Below are 16,527 nucleotides of genomic sequence, written 5' to 3'. Positions count from 1 at the left end.
AAGTCAAGTGAAAGTGGTTGCGCATCAACAATCTTGTATTATAGTATCTGACAAATTAAGAGTGGTTGTGGTACGGTTCACCAAACTTTTGTGTTCTTCTTTGTTTTGTCTTCAGCAGCCGGACCACGTTCAATTATTATTTTTACCACATTTACAAGCATTACTGTTCTTTCAACGGTTTCGAAAAAAGTAGTATAAAATAGATTGGGACAGCTATCTGGAACGACATAGTACGTCAGTAATTTTCCTCAAAAACTTTGGGACTACAAAAATAAAATTAAGTCATACTATATATACTGTAGAAAATAAAACAAAAATGGAGAGATATACCATTACTAGGTAAATGACGTTCCTTTGGAAATAGTTATAAATTAAAACTTAAGCATATATATTTCTTTTTAAGATCGAATATGATTCCACATTATCACATTGTATTCACTTGCATGAGAGTGACACTCGTCGCATCTTATAAGGCGCATATACACATAGGAAAAAGTAATAGGCAAAAAAAAAAAAAAAAAAAAATGAGAGAGAGATAACGACAATAACATGAATGGCATAGTTTTAACAAAAAAGCATGCATGAATGGTATAGTTTCACCCAAAAGTTAGAAAGATCAAAACGATTTTTACAAAGTTATATTTAGAACAATCATATACCCTTTCTTTTTTTTTTTTCTTTTTTTGCGGTGGAGACACCAAACATTCGAAACTTTATATGAGTGAGTGAAATAGGATTGATTCTGTAGTTTCACCTTTGTGAATCATACGTTTCCAAAAAAAATAAAGTAAAAAAAATGCAATAATTAAGAAGAGAATTCACTCATTGTATTAAAAGTCATTTTTTGTAAGCATCACCTAAAGCAAAGCATCTACTTCTCTTATCATCCCACTGGCACTAGCCCTTCTTCTGCTTCTTCTTTTCAAATTCTTTCCACATACATAATAATCCAGGCTCTTATAACAATAAATAAGTAAACACCATTGGATGAATGAAACCAGAAACAACGACAAATTAATTATATATAATAACGACAAATACTGAATAAGATGTAGTTTTACAAACAAACTAAATATTCAAATCTGAACAATAAGTTTTAATATATAAATCGATCTTGAAAAACTATGTTGTAACACTATTTTGTTTGTAATTTGAGCAGAATACACAAGTAAGAATCTGATATATATACCAAGAAATCAACTAGCAACCTCAACATGTAGTTAATTAATTAGTATATACCCCAAAACGTCCTAGCTAGCAAAACCATACAAAATAAACACAACCCACAATTTTTATATGAAATCATCCATAGAAATTGAAGTTGATATCGTTTAATTTAGAGAAAGGAAGATGAACGAAGCTTAACCAATCACTAATAATAGAAAAGATATATGAATGAAACTAACCTGATCAGATTACGAGCGTATGTACTCGAAGAAGGAAGGATCAAAGCGATGTAATTGAGGGGAATGAAGCCTGGTCCGACGTCATTAACCGTTAGATCGATCATTCAAACATATATATGTGTAGACTAATTAAATAAAGAAGAGAGTACTTATAAATATATAATCAAGTGTAGTAGATCTTAGTTAAGGGCCTCGTGCCAGACAACATTCCCCTCAAAAGAAAAAGCTTCACTGATGAACATGGACTCCATAAGAAAACCCTAGCTTTTAACAGAGAGAGAGGGAGATCAGAGAGAGAGATATGAGCTTAATTTATAAACAAAATAAAAGTGAAAGAGGAGAGGAGACAAGAAAGCAATGATGAAAAGAAGAAGGAGGAAGATATTATTAGGAAAAGATTGTGGAAATGTAGGGGGGTAAACAAAAAAAAAACACAAAAGCTAAATAAAAAGGCAATTCGAAAAAGATAGAAAAGTCGAAAAGAACAAACATATTAAAGTCATAATGATAAAATTCTGATGACTTATTTCCACTTCTTTTTTTATATAGTTCATCTTTGAAGCTAATAATGCTTTCACATGTATCCAGTATTTGCGTATTAAAAAAAAAACACAAAACAAAGTCAAATATTTTTATCCGTAGATCGTCAATTTTTTAGCTCTTGAAATGAGATGTACGTTAGACAATCTAGGTTTAGATAAAGAAAGAGTCAAATAATTTGTTGTTCCTTTAATTTTGCTTGATTAAATTTTGTATGATTACTGACTAAAACCTTAAAAGTATACTATAATGATCGATCGGATCCTATATATCATTATGAAGAAAATTAAGTCAAAGTGTCTATTGAGAAAGTCAAAAGATTAGGTGAGAAAGGACCCAACATAGGTAGATGAATGAAAAATGAAAAATAAAAAATAAAAACAAGAGAGGTGAATTATTAGAAGATGATTAGGTTGGATATGATGAACATGTCATTTGAGAGAGAGAGAGAGAGAGAATAATTATGTCTTCACCGTCCTCATTCACTTCATGTGACATTCACATGCCTCCCATATCTCTCTCTCACTCTCCCACAAGGCCACAACACATACAATAAAGATATTTTCAATACTTGTATTTTAAATTCGTGGTCGACAGATATACAAATTTTCTAAATAGCTAAAGCGTAACGTTTTGTATAGATGCTTGCGTATTTCGGTATCGGGGAACACGATCTCTAAAACGAAATTTTAAACCAATGTTAAATGCTCTATAAAATGTAATGCAAACCAAAATCTCTGACAAAAGTCACAAAAAGAATCAAATTTACTCTAGAGATGTTAGCTTCTATGTATTTTTTTTTTGTTTTTACAAAAATAAATGTAGTGTAAATACTCTTTTTCTTTTTATCTTGGTTAAAGTATTTTAAGGTGAAACTGATATAGGATGGAGTTTTTTTTTCCTTTTTGTTGCAAGTAATATCCGAAGAGTCAGTCTAGTTAAGGTAAAAAAAGCTCATATACCCTACTCTGGCTAAGATGATTTCTATATCTCTTTGCCACACTTTTTGTTTCCTTGTTTTTTCCTTTTTTTTTTTTTTTGCAAGGTTTCAAATTTTAGGCTATACTCTGTTCATTTTGATTAATGATATTAACATTATTATCAAAAAAAAAAAAAGCTCATATATATTTCTGTCAGGAACTGTTTTGCTTTAAAGAGCTCCCAAATAGGATTACAGCTAAAAGTTGTAGAAAACGTCCTATATCTTTGTAAATTCTTATGAATATATGTAATATTGTCGTAACTATATGATCAGTTTCACTATTTAGTTTGATTTTCTAACATTTTTTGTATGTCAACCTTTAGATTAATTGAATTTTCATATCTACAACATTTAGGAAAAAAAACTAAAATCGTGTTGTTAGAAAAAAAAAAGGACCAATATGTGATTGTGAGAAGCTCAGTGAATTAAGAGGAAACACTTGGAAAAGTGAACCAAAGAGTGGTGGTCAAGTAGTAGCATTTGGCCAAATATGGGGGTTCTAGAACAGAGGACCAACTACTAACTCATTTGATTTCAAGTCTCTGCACTTTATGTTCAAAGTGACTCAAAGACCAATCCTCAAGTTCTTCAGGACTTGGATCAACAGCTGAGGCTGCATCACCAACAGGTCGCTGTATGGATTTAAAAAGGACGTGTCAGGTCTAAGACCAAGCATTGCGCTGAACGCTGTCGACGATTCCCTTGATTCTCCTCGCTAGAGCTCCCATAGCTTCCTTCATTCATCTTTCTTCTTGACGGTTCACATAGAGAACCACGTATGATGTTGTAAAGTACAAATATATCTCTGGGTGATGGAAATATAAAGAGTGTGAAGAAAGTGTTCAAAGACATAAGTGTTACTAAGAATGCATGGTTGAGAGAAGGAATTGCAACTTTGACATGTGTTTTATTAGCCAAGTTACAAAAAGCAGCAGATATTAATGAAGATCAAATGTCAAATAGAAAAAAAGAGGAACTGATTTTTACAACTTCAACTTACAGCGGGAGAAGTGGCACGGATATCTCTATTCGTGTTCGTCAAGAAAAGATCAGATCAAGCTACTCCAGAAGATGTTTCCTCAAACCCTGTATAAAATTGTTTGGACTTAAAACTCAATCTAAAGACAGTAAAAAAGGACTTGTTTCGAACAAAGTTATAAATGGGCCCTTGGGCCTCGTTATAAAACTCGATCGATCCCAGCAAATTGAGGAATTTGGTCTGGTTCGCTTTTCGGTTTGGTTATGGATTTGGCCTGGTTTTTTTATCTTCACACTTAAAAAAAAAAAAAAAAAAATGGTTTCAAGTAAATAGAAAAAGACAAAAAGAGTAGCAATCAAGCTGTGTTTTTTATGTTCACAAAGAGCACTCGATTATAACAGTGAAAACGTTACGAAAGAAACTGAAAATTTCCAAAATACTATCTTGTCTCCTCTCTTTCAAACTCTCTCAAACCTTTTTCTCTTTTCGAATCTCCACTTTTCTTCTATCTTTCCATCTTCCTTCTCTCTTCAATGATTCATTTCTCAACACTCCTCCTCCATGACTACAAAACCTATCGACCGAGATTTCCCTTCTTCCAAAACACTCGAAAACGACGGTGCCGCCGCTATCAAACTCCTTAGCTTACTCTTACAATGCGCTGAATACGTCGCCACGGATCATCTCCGCGAAGCTTCGACGCTCTTATCCGAAATCTCCGAGATATGTTCTCCGTTCGGCTCCTCTCCCGAGCGAGTCGTCGCTTACTTCGCACAAGCGCTTCAAACGCGCGTGATCAGCTCTTACCTCTCCCGCGCGTGTTCTCCACTCTCCGAGAAACCTCTCTCCGTTGCTCAGTCTCAGAAGATCTTCTCCGCCTTGCAGACGTTCAACTCCGTCAGTCCTCTGATCAAATTCTCACATTTCACGGCGAATCAAGCGATCTTTCAGGCGCTTGATGGCGAAGACTCCGTTCATATCATCGACCTCGACGTGATGCAAGGTCTTCAATGGCCGGCTCTGTTTCACATCCTCGCTTCGCGTCCACGAAAACTCCGGTCGATTCGAATCACCGGATTCGGCTCCTCCTCCGATCTACTCGCTTCAACCGGCCGGAGACTCGCCGATTTCGCATCGTCGTTAAACCTTCCGTTCGAGTTTCATCCAATCGAAGGCAAAATCGGAAACCTAATCGAACCGAGTCAACTCGGGACGAGACAAGGCGAAGCTGTGGTGGTTCACTGGATGCAGCACCGGTTATACGACGTCACCGGAAACGATCTCGAGACGGTGGAGATTCTACGGAGGCTGAAACCGAATCTGGTAACGGTGGTGGAACAAGAATTGAGCTACGACGACGACGGAGGAAGCTTTTTAGGGAGATTCGTGGAGGCGTTGCATTATTACAGCGCGTTGTTCGACGCGCTTGGAGATGGATTGTGTGAGGAGAGTGGAGAGAGGTTCACGGTGGAGCAGATTGTGTTGGCGACGGAGATAAGAAACATTGTGGCGCACGGAGGAGGAGGAAGAAGAAGAAGGAAGAGAGTGAAGTGGAGAGAGGAGTTCAATCGGGTCGGGTTTAGACTCGTTTCGCTTCGGGGTAACCCGGCCACGCAAGCGGGTTTGTTGTTGGGTATGTTGCCGTGGAATGGATATACTTTGGTCGAAGAGAATGGAACACTCCGTCTTGGTTGGAAGGATCTCTCGCTTTTGACCGCCTCTGCCTGGATCTCTCAGCCGTTCCACTGATATATTTTTTCTACCAAACAGTTATTTTAATATATTTTATTTGAAAGAATAATACAATGTAGAAAAAATCTAATTATATAAAGTTGGGTTTTGAAAATTAATCATTAACAAGATTTTGATATTTGTTAAGTTATTAATCTTAGATTTTGACATGTGTAAAACTTAATATTTAATAGGAGGAATTTGATTACAACAAAAATAAAAAATTTTGTTTTAAAAAATATTAATAATGTAAAAAGATAATTATCAAAAATTACAGAATTTATATTAAAAATACAAAGTTTTTAAAAAAATAATTATAAGAGATTATTCATATATATATTTCATAAAATTTGAATTTATAATAGTATTTACTTATTTATAATTTTAAGTTATTAATTATACAAAAATATAGAAAAAAGGATTTAGGAAAATATAAAGTTAATTATTAATTCTAAATTTTCTAAATACTCACTGCGTTTTTCCTAATACTGTATTTTAAAATTTATTGTAGTATTTTTTGATTGTTTTATTTAATTTATATTTTTATTTTTGAATTATTTGGGATTCATATATTACCATGCTAATAATTTTCTATTGTTTCTTTAATTATACCAAATTATTTTTCTTCTAATTTCTCAACTTTGATTGGTTGGTCATAAACCCTTTTTTTTTTTTTTGCAAACATAATTGTTACCATTATTCATTTAATCCCAAAGGGAGATAACGAATAGAAGCTCAACAACCTAATAGATGGATAAAATAGGCTAATCAAACAAAAGTTTACAACAAACATAGATAGATTAATTGGAAAAAAATAAATTATTGATAGATCCATAGGAGCTCAAAAACTCTAACACCCTAATTTGTGGAAAGGTTTAAAAGAATTGATTTGGCCACATATGTCAGCAAAATGCACTTATTTTCTCGGTCAAGGGTCCTGATAGAACTTCATGATGGGTGACCTTCCTGGAAGTGATTGTCGGAACTGTGCGAGTGAAGACAAAACATAGGAAAAGATCATTTGTTGATTTGTAGGATCGGTAAACAAGTTTTTAAAGCCTCCTAGATGTAACAAAACGGCCATCAAATATAGATGGGTCCACGGGCCGGGAATAGATGTAGGCCCCACTTAGGAAGGTGGGCCTATGGACTGAGAGTGGACATGAGCTCACTAAGCAAGGTGGCGGTTGAGTTGTTATAGAGATAGAGGCTACATCATGGTGTGTCAAAGACACTTCCATGAATACATTGAGAAATTTAACATTGGTTACTATCAAAAAAGATTTTGTGACGTTAGAAATTTTATTTTTTCTTTCATTGGTTGTCAGAGCAAGCCACTTTGAGATAGCAAAAAGACGTGAACATTTTCTCTCCACACAAGAGGAGGGCAGAGCCGAGGAGGTTCTCTCTATTGTGGAGAAGGTTGGACACAAGGGTTATCTCCCCAAGGGAGGAAGGTGAAGGAGGTTGGACGCAAGGTTATCTCCCCAAAGAAAGAAGGCAGAGCCAAAGTTCTCCCCATGGTGGAGGAGGTTGGACGCAAGGTTCTCTCCATAAGGGATGAGGGCGGAGCTGAGGTTTTCTCCATGGTGGTCATACATTATTGTAATGATACATCATTGATTATTATATTATGTAATATATAAATACATTAGGCCAACTATTTTACTTTCACTTCTGCATAGTTACTATCAAAAATACATTGAGAAATTTAACATTAGTTGCTATTCAAAGATTTTGTGACGTTAGAAAAAGATTTTTACTTTCATTAGTTGTCGGAGCAAGCCATTTTGAGATAGCAAAAAGACGTGAACATGTTCTCTCCACACAAGAGGAAGGCACAGCCGAGGTTCTCTCTATGGTGGAGAAGATTGGATACAAGATTATCTCTCCAAAAAAAGAAGGTGGAGGAGGTTGGACGCAAGGTTATCTCCCCAAAGGAGGAAGGCAGAGCCAAAGTTCTCTCCTTGGTGGAGGAGGTTGGACACAAGGTTCTCTCCATAAGGGATGAGGGCGGAACCGAGATTTTTTCCATTGTGGTCATACATTATTATGATGATACATCATTGATTAGTATATTATGTAATATATTTTTTATTCAAAATATTTTTTGAACCAACAATTTTAGTAATTAAAAAACTATGCAGAAGTGAAAGTAAAATAGTTGGCTTAATGTGTTCATATAGACATGTTCTAGGTGGTGATAAAAAATATATTTGTAACATAGAATATATTTAAATGTAAAAAATACACTTTTAATAGTAACATACATAAAAGATTTGTAAATAGATATAAATCAGTGTATTATAACAAAAATAAAATTTATAAATAACGTACAATAAATTTTAATATATTTTTAAAAATTTAGTTTAATTAATAAACTTTAAACCTGCACATCGGACGGGTCCTCATCTAGTTTATTAGTAAAATGGTCATCAATCATCATCATGGATATTATCAATTTTGTTTTGAGAAAAATTCAGTAATATTTTCTAAAAAAGCTACCGTAATATATCTTAATTTGAGAAATTAATCTTTATATTTTTATTTAATCAATGTTGTTAAAATTTTTAACCTTACTATCATGTGGTATATTACAAAAAATATCATTACATTTTAATTAATCTAATAACTAATAATAGAATACTTATATTGATTTACAAAATAATAAACAATATTTTTGAAATTATTTAACAGATTCCATTTATTGTTTCAGAAATCGTAGAAAACAATAACAAACTATTTAAAAACTCAATTTTATTTATAAAACTAAAATTAAATATTTGGATCCGTAAATCGTTTAATAATGGCATATATATATATATATCAATACTATAAAAGTACTAGGGAGTTTCTCTCCAGTTGACACATCAGCTTCTGTATTGAACCAGAAGCTGACACATCAGTAAAAAACTCTATCCTATCAAATTATAACATTAATACAGCTCATCATATATTGCCAATAAAAATTGAATTATGTTCCACACATGTTCCACCAGCTCAGCTCATCAAATACGATCAAGGCAGCCCCTACTGGGCTTCAATATTCATTATGGCCTAAATAAATTAAATAAAGTGATACAATGTTAAACCAGTTAGCAGCCTAACTTACAACCAAATCATATGAACATCTTCATCGTTTTACTTGATTTAGCGATTTATGAGAAAATATTTCTAAAACATTGGCTCATAATCATATACGTTTAATAAAATGAGGTAGACTTACTCTCAAATTTTCATTTTTTTTGCGTGTTGGTTAAGAAATTTTTTCTTCTAAATAATATTTTTAACCCAAATTAAAAAATATTCACAATCCAATTAAAAAAATCAATATTAACATATATTTTTTCAAGTCGTATATCTTCTCGAATATTTTTTTTAAAAGACATCAGAGCATGGCCAATGGTAGTTTCTTTTAGGAGTACTATTAATTTTTTTAAAAATAATAATAATAAAGAAAGATAAAAATTGTGAAGCGTTTCTTCTTCTAGAATCGTAAAAATCGACTCTCTGGACAAAGAAAACATGTGTCAGTTTCTAATAGGTTTATTATTTTCGTTTTCCAAATTTCTTATTTAAATATATAATAATATTAAAAGAAAACAATTAAAATGTATTATTTTGAGAGAACTATGATATGTAGATGGTCTAATAAATCTAAATAAAAAATTCCCCTTCTATCAGCTGCCTCTTTCTATTTTTTTTATTCGAATTCCATCGAGTTAAGCAAAAGCCGAGACTGTGGATCATGTGGAAAATAAAATGTGTTGTTATCTTCGAATCTAAGATTTTTTTATGAGTTTTTTTTTCTGATTTATCTTTGTGTTCGTGGTTTTGGGTAGAAGAGAAATTTTGAGTTTTTCTTATTGAATCTCGTTACGAATTCGGTATTCGCCATGATTCGAGGGTAGAAGGGAAAATTGACACTTTCAGAGTATTTCTTTGTTAGGTGATTGAAGATTATGAATAAAGTTGGAAGCTTTATAATGTAAACAAGTTCTGGCTTGTGAACATTGTCCAAATTGGGTATGGAACTATATGATTTAGCTCAATGGTGTTTGCTTTAGATCTATTACTGAGTTATTTTATGAACTAAACTGCGAATTGAATATGTGATCTCATATTCATGGCATAGTTGCTTTTGTTTTGTTTTATCTGGAATTAAGTTTTTGGAAGGTTTATTTTTGAGATTGCAGTTTAAGAATGCTAAACCATTGTAATAAATTGTGCTTGATAATAATTTTTTTAACCATAAAAAAAAACTATATAACAATTATGTGATTAAATTTGTATAAATTACAAAAAGTACATCATAAATTCAAACTATATTAATAAGATATTTGTCCCACAAAATTTAAAGAAAATAAAACAGAACATACATTAGGGTTAGTTAGTCTATTTATACAATTAAGTATTTAAGTATATCCGATTTAAATGTAAATATTTATAAGTCATCTTAAATTTGAGATTTCTCTATGTTTATTTTATTAATGCATCTTCTATATTATCATTGTATAAAACCCATATGATATAAAACATAGTTTTTACAGTTAATCTAATTTTTTTTAAAATTCTATTTTCAATATTTCAATATATCTAAAAAGTATCGTAGCGCGGGTCTAACCTAGTATTTTTAAAACTAAGATACAACATTGCTTATCTTTTAAAAATATAAAAAATTATTTCTAATTTATTAAATGCTTTTTTGGACTGCACATCGACACAATGACATCATATTAAAATCTAAGGAATCACAAATGTTATATTTTATTCAATATTGTATATACAACTTTAAAGAATCAAAAAATTAAATCGAGATTTCTAAACATGATCAAATTTATACAATTCACGGGTTTAAACATTGTATTATGTACCAAATACGGATTGAAATCATAGTATGAACTAAGTAAATTAAATGTAAAATATAAATTGTATAGAGTAAATTAAATAAAACTTCTACTATTAATTTATAACTAACAAATTAAAATAAAGTTTACGTAAACATTTTCTAGTGCTATACAATACGGATAATTATCTAGTTTAAATGTATTTGACTCTATAGATAGGATTTAGATGATTAGTAGTTTGAAATCTTTGGTTTGCAATATGTTGGAAAAATAAATTATTGTATTCCCAACGTAAATGATGTCACTTTGGGTCATGAAAGCTTTTTCTCAAATGTATTTACTGAGAGTAACTCCTAAGTTATAATTAATTCTTAAATGTGATTGTTTTCGTAGGCTAAACTAACTATGGTATATGTGAGTTGGAGGTCTCTCACAAGTCACAATTGCCATGTGAATGGAATCCCATTATTTTCTATACTCATATAGTCATATCTTATTGATTTATACTTATTTTACCTCGGAGCACCGTAAAAATATTCTACTATATTAATTGAGAAGTACAAATTTGAAACTAACCTTAAATGTGTAAAAAATTACATTCAATTGCCATTAGAAAACTTAATTAAGATTAATAAATTAATTAAATAAATATAATTAATTAAAAAACGAAAATCAGGGATATATTAAATTGTAGAAAAATAAAAAAAAATCTATTATAATCAAAACTAATCCGTATTAAAAAAAATTAACAGCTAAGATTTTAAAAACCTAATCAAATAAAATCTACAACTACAAATTTTATCCTACTATATTAATTGGGAAGTACAAATATGAAACTAACCTTAAAATGTTTAAAAATTACATTCAATTGTCATTAAATTTTTTTTAATTAAGATTAGTTAATTAAATAAATAAAATTAATTAAAAATGAAAATTGGACACACATCAAATAAAATAAATTGTAGAAAAGTATAAAAAAATCTATTTGAATCAAAACTAATTCGTACTTAAAAATAATTAACAGGTAAGATTTTAAAATCAAATCGAATAAAATATACAACTACAAATTGTATCAAAACAATTTCACCACAGATTAAAATTATTACAGACAAGAAAAGGAAGCCACATAAAAAAAAACAATGAATGTTATTTTCAAAGAGGCTTTTAGAACTTTTACTAGCTATATTTAGTTGTTTTTTTTTACATGTTAGTAAGGATTGTGTTTAGTTGACAAAGGTTTAAACAGTTTTATTCATTACATGCAAATGTTTCAATAAACATTTTTAAAATTCAAAAATTATAATATAAGCAAACCAAAATTTTAATCACAAACTATTATAAATAACATAATAATAAATTAATTATTACAAATTTTTATTAAAAAAAAGTTCAGCCCGCGGAGAACCGCGGCTTAATACCTAGTTAAGAGGTAAATTGTTACACAATTGAGATATAATGTAAGATATGATCATATGAGCAATAAACATAAACATAAATAAATATAGGAGACTTTCTAGGAGATATCATCATAATTTTATATGGGATCTTTTATAGTTCTATTATCCATTATTGTCATCGTCCAGAATAAATTATTTTTCAAAGGTTAATCACACTTCAACAAACAATCCAAAATAAAATTTGGTTCATGAAACTATTACCAGCTATCTTTCAAAGATTAATCACACTTCAACAAACAATCGAAAATAATATTTTGTTCATGATACTGTAATCATCTATCTATTGAAAACACTACATAACAATTTGAAAAAATCTACATACTCATCGAGGAGGTCCAACCATGGGGACTGATCCCAAAGTTTCGAGCTCTTTTGTGCGTGAGATCATAGGTAATCATGACCATGGATTCTTAACCCTAGTTCTGTTATTAAAACCAGAAATTATGTTGTGACTGATTTTTTTTTATTGTGGCAAATGCAATGCAAGAAGAAGAAAAAGAAGATGTGCTGAACCTCGATGAGAAATTAAGGAGAACTATTGTACGTGTTGGACATTATGCGTGGGAAGAAAATACAGAAAATGAAAAATACGAATCTTATGATGGATTGATGACTTTAATCTCTTACCATCTCTCTCAATATTTTACTACTTCGTTTATTATGATGTGTTTGCACAATTTTTCTGTTGGAAAAAAAAGAAAGAATTACTCAAATGTTATCCAAAAGTTGGTTTATTACTCAAATCTATAAATCTTTTGAAAATTACTAGAATGTTTAGTGCCTTGGGTGTAATTACAATTTACCCCTTGGGTTTTGTTTTTCGAATTTGAGTAAAAAAAAAAAAAAAAAATACACATCAACAAATTAAAATACACATCAGATATGAATTAACACGTCATTAAGCAGTTTTTTTAAGATCCACAGTTTTGTTTTCTCTCGTTTATATCAAAGAGAGGGAAAGTGAATAGTTTTAACTATTCACAAATCGCGAGAAAAAAAAATTATCGAAACTCTCGTCTCTCGTCGCCGGCGATACTGTCATTGTCCACTCTCTTGCCGTCAATCTCCCGCCGTCATCTCTCGCCGTCATCTCTCACTGTCATCTCTCACCGTCTTTCTTCGTCGTCGCACTCTCTTTCTTCAATTGGCTCTCTATCTCTCTTCATCTTCTTCGTCTTCTTCGTCTTCGTCTATCCGGTATGTGTCGACTGTTTAGTTTCGAGTTTTCCGGCTGAATGTGGGTTTTTTCGATGATTTACCGCTGATTGTCGCCGTTGTTAATGACGGCTGATTTGTTAGATCTATTCGATTCGATGGCTGATTTACTTTTTGTTTTATGTTGCGGCTCAGTTATTTTAGGGTTTATGGCTGATTTGTTAGATTTATTCGATTCGATGGCTGATTTACTGTTTGTTTTATTTTGCTTACGGATGAGTTGTGACTGAGATATTTTGTGCTTTAGATCTGAGTTATGTGTTTGTGGCTAAGTTATGTTATGCTTTGTGTATGAGTTTGTTTTATGTTATGGCTGATTCATTTTATGATTTACTTATGAACTATAACAGATGTCGATGGTGATTATTTCTTCTGAAGAACAAGCAAGGGATTACCCCCCAAGACTATACGCTAAAATAGAGTCTAGAGATATAAACACAAATTTCAGGATGAAAGAATTCCCTCAGATTAGGGAATCAATAGGACTGGATGCGTGGGAAGAAACGAAGAAAGTACCTATTGGAATAATCTCTAAGCTAGTTGATAGCCAATTCGTCTGGTCTGGTAAGGTTGTTCATTTCCTACTATGTAACCAGTTAAGGGTACATAAGAAGGAGCTTTGGTTTGTGGTCGGCGGTCAACCTATCAGGTTTGGGTTGAATGAGTTTCATTTTCTGACGGGGTTAAACATAGACCCAATGCCTACTGAACGGTTTGAACTTGAAGAGGAACACAAAGATTTCTTCAGACTTTTGAAAGTGCCTGGTGGGGCAGGTCCAACGCTACTTGAACTCAGGGAAGCATTAAGAGTGTGCCGGGGATGGGTTAACCTTGATCATCGTAAATGGTTGGGGCTGTTTCTTCTTCAACACATTGGACTTTATGGTTTGCATCATAACTCTAGAATTCCATATGAAAGTGCCAAAAGAGTTTTTGATGATGAAGCAATGAAGACGTATCCGTGGGGTCGGTCAGCATTTGAAGCTCTTGTTGATTCCATAAAGATGTTGAACCCTACGGGAAAGTCGTACACCCTCAGTGGGTTTACACCCGTGTTACAGGCTTGGGCGTATGAGTCCATCAAATGCTTTGGAGAACGGTTTGGGAATGCATCAGCTAATGATGGTGGCATACCGATGCTTCAATGGGGTGGAAACCGTACACGTTCATTGCTGGAAACCGCAATTGCTGAAGAGATCAAAGCGCTTGGTGAGGTAAGGTTTATATCTGGTTGAGTGATTGTTTAGTAATGGATGAGTTATGATGTAGTTATGGCTGAGTTATGATGTAGTTATGGCTGAGTTATTGTTTAGTAACGGCTGAGTTATGTTTTAGTAATGGATGATTTATGCTTTAGTGTTGGCTGAGTTATGTTTTAGTAATGACTGATTTATGCTTTCATTAGTAATGACTGAGTTAAAACTTACTGATGGGTTTCATAATCTCTTATGTTACAGCTGCGTGTGATTAATATGGTTATGAAGGAAAATGGCTGCGAGCTATTTCATTCGTGGCCAGAAGAAGAAGACGACCCAGCAATCGATCGCCTGATCGAAGACATACATCTGAATACGTTTGTTAAAGGTTTTTGGGATGTTAAGGGGAGTGATAAGAAGAAAAAAAGAAAGAAAGCTGAAGCAGTTGTTGAGTCTGAATCTCCTCCCGCAAAGAAGCGGAAAGTTCAGAAGATGAAAGTTTCCAACAGTCAGGAAACTAATGAAGGAGTTGCACAGGAAAGGAAGAAGAAAGGAAAAAAGGTAAGTGAGGAGGAAGATGCTGGGGAAGATGATCTCTACGAATTGATCTCTAAGTTATACACAAGGTTTGACACCGTTGATAGGAACATTGAAAATGTATCGGCGAATCTGGAGAAGAAGATGGATGAAAGGATTGAAACCAGGCTTGGATCTTTTGAGACGGACCTCAAACAGATGAAAGAGCTCATACTTGCAAAGAGCACGACTGACCAGACTTTAAAAATGGGACAGGAACTAAATAACCTGGGACATGGACAGGAACTTCAGACATCAAAAGGTCCACCAAAAGTTCCGGTAATGTCTGGTTTATCTTTGTTTTATGGCTGATTTTTCAGAATGTTTAGGCTGAGCTATTATAATTTCAATTGTCTTCGCTATGATATACAGGAAAAGAACTCTTTGACTTCTCCTAAGAAGTCTCCAGATGCTAAGAAACCAGCTGATACGAAAACAGGGCCTTCCACGAGGAGAAATGCCAAAGAGTTAGAGGCGTCAGAGAAGGCCAAAGAGTTAGAGGCGGGAGAGCCGGTAATGTCTGGTTTATCTTTGTTTTATGGCTGATGTTTCAGAATGTTTAGGCTGAGTTATTATAATTTTAATTGTCTTCGCTATGATATACAGGAAAAGAACTCTTTGACTTCTCCTAAGAAGTCTCCAGCTGCTAAGAAACCAGCTGATACGAAAACAGGGCCTTCCACGAGGAGAAATGCCAAAGAGTTAGAGGCGTCAGAGAAGGCCAAAGAGTTAGAGGCGGGAGAGAAGGTAATGTCTGATTCATCTTTGTTTTATGGCTGATTTTTCAGAATATTTAGGCTGAGTTATTATAATTTTAATATACAGGAAAAGAACTATTTGACTTCTCCAGATGCTAAGAAGTCTCCAGCTACTAAGAGACCAGCTGATACGAAAAGACGGCCTTCCACGAGGAGAAATGTTAAAGAGTTAGAGGCGGCAGAGGAGGCCAAAGAGTTAGAGGCGGCAGAGAAGGCCAAAGAAGTAGCTGCGTTAAAGAAGCCCAAAGAAGTAGCTGCGGCAAAGCAGGCTAAAGAAGTAGCTGCGGCTGGAGGTAGAGGTGGAGGTAGAGGTAGAGGTAGAGGTAGAGGTACAGGTAGAGGTACAGGTAGAGGTAGAGGTAGAGGTAGGGCGCCTACAAATCCTACTGCTGCTGTTGTGGCTGCTGGTGTTAAGCCGTTGAAATTTGTACTACCTGGAGGTTCAGAAGCTGGTGCAGAAGCTGGTGCAGAAGATATTACAGACGAGTATTTTGCTGAAGCCGACTCACTTGAACCTGAATCTGAGGATGATGAGGAGGAAAAGATTAGGCTTGATAGAATTAAAGCTTTAAGGCTGGAGAGTGTTAAGTTGTCAGCGGATGGGAGTGCATTGAATACACAACAAGATCATCCAAGCTGGATTTTCCCTAATATTGGAGACAACGGACTGACGTGCATGAGGAAGAACTCTTCACCTGGACCTGGAATATATGATCCTCTGGCACCTGTTGATCCGGTGAAGTTGCAGAAACTTTTGGAGTACCTAAAGAAAGCCGAGTATGACCCTTTAGACCCTTTTGCTTAACAAGTTAATAACAGCTTGTTAACATTATATTAACT

General features: G+C 33.4%; 1 long non-coding RNA gene and 1 pseudogene across 2 annotated transcripts; one reads left to right on the top strand and one right to left on the bottom strand.

Annotated features, from left to right (window-relative positions):
* Positions 1 to 1,201: 1,201 nt before the first annotated feature.
* Positions 1,202 to 1,754, bottom strand: LOC104730621 (uncharacterized). The gene is made up of 2 exons (XR_758491.3): positions 1,556 to 1,754; positions 1,202 to 1,476 (listed from the first exon to the last, which is right to left on the bottom strand). It is a non-coding gene; the product is annotated as an uncharacterized LOC104730621 (long non-coding RNA).
* A 2,497-nt stretch (positions 1,755 to 4,251) lies between these two features.
* LOC104730628 (scarecrow-like protein 23 pseudogene) lies at positions 4,252 to 5,753 on the top strand (annotated as a pseudogene). The gene has a single exon (XR_015574046.1). The product of XR_015574046.1 is annotated as a scarecrow-like protein 23 pseudogene (transcript).
* Positions 5,754 to 16,527: the final 10,774 nt, after the last annotated feature.

This window comes from Camelina sativa, chromosome 12, assembly GCF_030686135.1.
Source record: "Camelina sativa cultivar CO46 ecotype springtype chromosome 12, ASM3068613v1".
In the NCBI taxonomy this organism is placed as follows: Eukaryota; Viridiplantae; Streptophyta; class Magnoliopsida; order Brassicales; family Brassicaceae; genus Camelina; species Camelina sativa.
The sequence above is the reverse complement of the archived record's forward strand: the minus strand, read 5'-3'. Positions and strand labels throughout refer to the sequence as shown.